Raw genomic sequence first — 6,867 nt, forward strand, 5'->3', positions numbered from 1 at the left:
TATGGGGTATATATAGTAATGTAAAACATATTTTCGTATACTCTAACATATACTTTTATATATTCCAAAGAAAAACAAAGCTCTAATACTTCTTAGTACGATGCACTATGATTATGAAATCTCTGATGCAGCTCACAAAAAACCAAAAATGATTTTGTTTTATAATCAAACAAAAGATGGCGTTGACACCATAGGTCAAATGTGTTCGAGGTACTCCACCCAACAGCGAACGTGTATATGTACGCTGGCTTTCTTTTTCAACATCCTTGACATTGCAGGTGTAGCTGCTTATGCAATCTACTAAGAGAATAAGAGCATGCTTCGCAACAAACAAACAGACTTTTCCTTCGACAATTGTCAGAAGAATTACAATGCCGATGATCGAAGAGCGAGCCCCGAACCAGCAAATAATGCGAAACCACTCTACCAAAATCGCAGTCGAAAGTTTCTTTGAAAGGCCAATTTCTGGGTGGTACCCAGAAATGACCAACGTTGAGACGCCACTGCGAGAAGAGCTGTTGTTGGATCTTTTTATATTTGTAAGGAGCAGCCTATTCGCAACCGACGAAAAACATGGAAATCCTGCGTTGAGTGCGATAGCATTCGGTGAACATTTCTAAATGTTTACATTGCAATGAGTAATTTTGAATTTTTCTTAATTTTTTAATTAATTCTTAAAATTTAATTATTCAAATTTACTTGTTCAAATTATTACTTATATTTCACTGTGCAAAAAGCAAAAAAATCATTAATTTTTTTTGTAGCTTCATGTCGCAAAATAAAATTATTATTATTATTATATACAGTATATTTTATCAATAAATGTTTAAAAATGAATATAATTTGTTATAGTCATCATACAGATACTTATTTACTCCTTTTAGATATAAAATAAAATTATAATCATAATGTATTACACGAACTGCGCCGAATTTCTGTCGGGGTACCCGGGTACCCGGGTGGCTGAGACGTGTTTCTATTTTCAAATGTAACATTTCTGAAGTTAGAAAAAAATTTGAGCTATGTATAATGCACAATTCGCTAGATAATCGGTTAAACCATGGGGATCCAAGAGGATTTTAGCCTATCCTTTTTAGAAAAAATATTATTAAACAAAATACACGCCGGTGGGTACCCGGGTACCCGGGTGGCAACACAAGGGTTAAATGAATGAGCTTCAGGCCGCTATATTGCCACATATGTAAGTATTCGGAACCTAGACTTCGTTCAGAACGCAAGTGCTTATTCGCGAAACTCTCCATTGTTTTCGAAATTGCAAGTGGTTTTTTTTATTGCGTGAACGAAATTCTTGAAAATATTTTATGTGGATTCAGGACAACATGGTATGTATTTAATATTAATGATATAAAAATTAATTTAGTTAATGTATTATTATGTTTTTTTCGGGAAAACAATAATTCATTATAAAAACCAAATTTTTTTCTTTTGAATTTTTTAGAGATTAGTGTTTTTGTTATAGTGTCGAGCGAGGTCGAGCCATGAATTATTTTTCCTAGTGAACTACTAAGCTTAAACATTTTCCTTGCTTCATGTTGGATATATTCGCCAATATTCGAGTCAAGTCTCAATGAAAATTGCAGAACATATTTTATACATACCAGTGTACTTTGCGCCTAAAATAGATACAATTGCGCGAAAACTTGACCCCTCCAACACAACCCCCCACCTATATAACTATTACCAAGATTTTCGGACATCCACTTGACCTTGCTTCATATGATTGCTGATGTAAGGTACCTAAATGAAACTTTGGAACATTTTTTTGAGTATGTGGCATATTAGTAGTAAGTGGGATGAGCAAAAATAAAACGTTCGGTTACGCCCGAACTTACATAGTCATTCTTTACTTGTTTTATTTTAATATATTGCATTATTACATTTAATCATGCATTTTTATTAATTTTCATTCATAAAATCACTTTAAATAATTTTGTCCGGTTTTTGAGACCAAATGCTCCTATGTGCGCTGTAATATACCTATAGTGGTGGTAAAATTACGCCAACGAAAAAATATGGAATATGTTTTTGAGTAATCGATAATATATCGTTACTGAAAAAAGTTGAGTTGAATATGTCGCAACATTTGGCAAAGAGTAAACAAGGTAACGGTTGTTTGTATCATTAAAACTAATCGAGAATGGTACATAGTTATATCTAAAGTCGGGTAAAAGGAAATCCGTTATTTTCGAGTTAAATATTGTTGGTTTCCGATTCCTTAAGATATTAGATAATTTGATGATGCCACTTTCGTAAAGACATATATATTCTTACATTCATATTGAAAAAAAAACTAGGCAAGTTAAACACCACAAAAACAAAATCGTTTGCCTTATACAGAAACTGGTATTAAAATTCTAATGCCACAGGAACACACTATAAGTTTGATGAATAAGAACATTCTAACCAACTCTCAGTGAGTCACTATCAATGTGTGTGGGCAGGCGTTGTCGCGATGGAATACAATCCTTCTCCGTTTCTCCAATGCTGGTCGCATCTGGGCGATTACTTTCTTCAGATTCTTCAATTGTAGGCATTAGAAGTCCCTGTTAAGAGTTTGGTCGTAGGCAAGCAGCGTAGTAGATACTTCCATTTCAATCACATTGAACTTTCGTGAACGATAATCCTGGCTTGGCCACCGTTAGCGTCGACTCATCGCAATTCGCCTGCAGCCTGATTTATTTTCTCCAGGAGAAGATCTATAGGGAGTCGCCTTATCCGAAATTTAGTTTGGTATCGATCGGCTCTTGGAAGTTCTTCCCGATCCTATAGGAGCTTTTGCTATTGCTAAACGTCAGTTTAAACAGCCACTTTACGGGGATCCCAAATTCAGACATAGCGGCATAAAGGGAACTCCTTTTTATGGTCCATGCTTTAGCCCTAGCATATTCTATAAAAAAAGCTGATGCATGCTCCTTATTAGTTCTTCGGCGCCGTATTTAAATAGCTTGGTCGGCAATCCATCGGCTCCCTCCGCTTTGTTGTTCTTCAGAGGAGTGTAAATCGTTCAGGAAATTCGGCTGTCTGTTGTGATTGCAGCTTCTTAACGTCGAACCTTCTGCGATATCAGAGATATGTTGAAGAACTTCCCTATTATACGGATTGTGGCTAGACGTTCATCCAGCCGAGTGAATACTACCGGGATATGGCCACTGCAGTAAACGCCACAAGATCTACTCGCCTCAGTCCTTGTCCCGTTCATCACATTCAGCGGCAGGGATCGGCATCAAAATCGGTTTATCATTCGAGCCTTGTTTTTTTTTGGTTTTGCTTTTCATCGGCAGTGTCTCACAATCCTGGAGAAGGGATGTTTCACCTTCTCATTTTAGCTCGCTTTCAAACGGATGTTTTTTTTAGCTATATAGAGGATACTTGCACTAAGCCCGGAAGTCGTGAGATGCTTGTGTAAAAGAATCGTCTATGGGCACTCTCAAGTGAATGACAATCATAGAACTTTCCCAACGAGCGTGAACTTCTACACATAATTCCTTCCTCCATATTTCGACAGTAAAAATGTAAATTTTCAGCTAAAGATATTTGGCAGAACAGCAGCTACAGTGTTTTGAATACCCCCCTACTCAAAAAAATTGGCTCTCACTTCCTTCACGCCGCCGGCTGATAGGCTTGTATGAATCAAAACAGAGAATCAAAATAGAAATAGCGGAGTTTTAATATGCATGTATGCTCAAGTGATTTATAATACCTGTAGTGCATTAAAAGCGTTTACATATGCTGAGTGTAGCCTTCAAATGTCATGTCATTCGGTCAAGCGGTGTTTGAGATACGACGGAGGAAAATTTACGAACACAGTTTTGAGAAAAACGCGTTTAAAGTTACAAATCCACCAGTAAGCGTTCCGCACAGCTCTTCCTTCCAACCGATGCATTTTTAAAACGGCGAAGGGTATAACAAAATCTGTATCTTGATTTCTATAGGTAATTTTGTATGATAGCTATATGCTATAGTTTATCGATCTGAGCAATGCCTTTGACAGTAAAAGTTTTGGATACAAGGGTTCGATTTCAATAAATCAGTTTGTCTGACAGTTATATGCTATAGTGGTCCGATGTGAATGCTGCCAAATTTCGTGAAGACGTTTATTACTACGTTTTGGACGGTATCTCAAAAACTGATGAACTAACTACTTCGCATATTTATAGACATACGAACAGAAAACGCGCTCTCTTATTTCCACTGAGATAACTCAAATATTGGCCGATTTATGCGGTACAAAGTCACCCGGAATTTCGAAAATCTTTATTATAAGTATATGGGGGCTAAGAAAAGTATTGGTCCGATTCAACTCATTTTTGAGTAGGATTATCCCTTAATTTCAGTCATACATTGACTGACATTTTCAGTCAAAAGTCAACTATAGGTACCGGGGTCTAAATATTCAGTACCTAAGGGCTTGGACAGATTTTATTGGATTTAAACGAAAAAAAGACAACGCACCAAATTTTGACAAAATCGGTCAGTCAGATCTTGAGATATAGGATTTCACCAAGAAGTGGGTGGTGCCACGCCCTTCGTCCAATTTTCACATTGGCTCTCATAAAGCTCTCTCATACCATCTCGATGGTAAATATTAATGTCTTTGGCGTATTTAGCTATAACTTTATCGCGCTTTTAGTAGTTTTTTAACAGTATCGTTATCATTATCGTTTATTTTAACAATATAGGTAGGAGTTTTTATATTATTTGTGTTGAGTGAATTTGGTTATTTTAGCTTAGCCCCAAAGATGTCCGTGGCTACTGCGATCCTTTTCCAAATTACAGTTTTATATCTAAATTTACTGTTTAGTTATGGCACTTTATAAGTTTTCGGTTAATGGTGATTTGTGGGCGTGGCAGTGGTTCGTTTACGCCAATCTACGAACTCGAATTTTTTTTGTACTAGGGAAGCTGCATACCAAGTTTCATCAAAAGATTTCAATTCATTCTCATTTATACTTGTATGTATATAACCCTATATCCATCTCATTTAGTTTTCTGTGATACGTACAACAGTTAGGTGTACAAGACTATAACAATGTAGCAACTGGTCGCAAGTGTATAAAGATTAATAAAAATGTTTAAATACACTTTATTGTGTTATTATATATATACTAGCTGGACCCGCAGCCGTTGTCCTGCGCGAAATTATGTGTTTTGAAATGAAAAGACAAAAATTCATATTTTATTGATATTCATTTATTTGCTATTTGTCTACATTTTTCTTCAATGTAACGCAGCTTGATAAACAAAATTTTTTGGTTTCTGTTCCGGTGCGTAAATGTATAGAGAAGATGGTTTTCCAACTCTTGAGCACGCCACGTATATCTGGCCGTGTGAAAAACATAGCATTTCCAAATGTATGCCACCCACTATGCGACTATTCCATTGATCGTCATTTTAAATTCAATTTTCACTGGAAACGGAATACTTTTGAACCGAATTGGCAAATCGTTAGAACTCAAAAGAAATCCGTAGAATCAAGCATTCTGTCCCTTATATTTGATAGGTGCATCACAATCAGATTGCGATGATGCGGTGGCATACCAGGCCTCTCCAAAGAATTTACAAATTCCACTGGTAATTCACGGTGTCGTCTTCATTGTCAGACGATCGATCGATTTGTATGATTGCAAGTCTCCTGGAATTTGACTTTGAATTTTCCAGTTTAAGTCAACAACATAGGTATTTGTGGCAGCTAAGATTGCTCGTACACTCAAGGAATCGTACTTACGACAGTTTGGCCAATATTCGTATAAACATTCGTGATGAGTCCATTTTTCGTGAATTGATAAACGGCATATGGGATTGATATCAGACCATGGGAAGTATCAGTCAGTATTGACCCGTTTCCAATTCTTAGCGTATGCAATGTAAAAAGTCTTCGGCAATGTAATTTTTGGTCGTATCCCATAACGCCGATTTGAAGGCTGATCATCGCGAAATGTGTGTGAACTTCAGTGGCATTCGTTTTTCGGGTGGATTGTGTAAGTTCATTCTAATGCATTAGTTGAGAACACACCTGGATGTCCATCTACTGGATGACCCTGCTTTCTGCGTAACAATTTCTTCGATGATGCATCCCATGTATAATATCAACGTATTTCGAATATAGCAATGTTCTCGCAAACGGATCACTGACGGGAGTTGAGAAAAAACTCGCTAATGTTAATTCTGTTGCTGGTGGTGTTTCTGTTGACTGTACTGTATTCTCTGGGTTGAAATAGACTCTTTGGTCATTCCCCAAATTAACTTCGAGACGCACAACAGTCGGAAAACGTTCATGAATTTCAAAAGAAATATCCTACAAAGCACTTTATTTCAGTTCACGTATCGACCGTGTCGTTTAAAACCAATAACCGCCATGTTGCTTCCTATTGTGACGTATTTACAAACGCATTTTATCGATTACACCAAACTACAATACGCAACATTCACATGACTTTTAAATGTGAATTAGACAATAGTGGCGAATATGGTACGACCCATGTGTTGTCAACTTTGATGTGTTGTTAACTTCGATATTTACGCCGATAGAGTGGATATCCATCATTTCCAGCTTGTGTTTCAGAAAAGCACATGGATAATGTTTCGCGCATTTATTGTCAGGCATACAAACGGAAGTGTGATTGTAGTGTCCGCAAGGTCCATGAACCATGTTGGTTTTCATCACTTCATATAATACTGGATCTTTCTCTGCATCATTAATTTCCGCAGAAATGAGTTCATCAATTTGATCTGGTGTGACAACCATCCACCATCCAAAGAAGAATATGTACGTGCGACAAACCTCTCTTTTGCCACTCAACAGAGTACATTTAGCATCTAACAGTACCACATATACCTACCCTACTC

Source organism: Bactrocera dorsalis, chromosome 3, assembly GCF_023373825.1.
Source record: "Bactrocera dorsalis isolate Fly_Bdor chromosome 3, ASM2337382v1, whole genome shotgun sequence".
In the NCBI taxonomy this organism is placed as follows: Eukaryota; Metazoa; Arthropoda; class Insecta; order Diptera; family Tephritidae; genus Bactrocera; species Bactrocera dorsalis.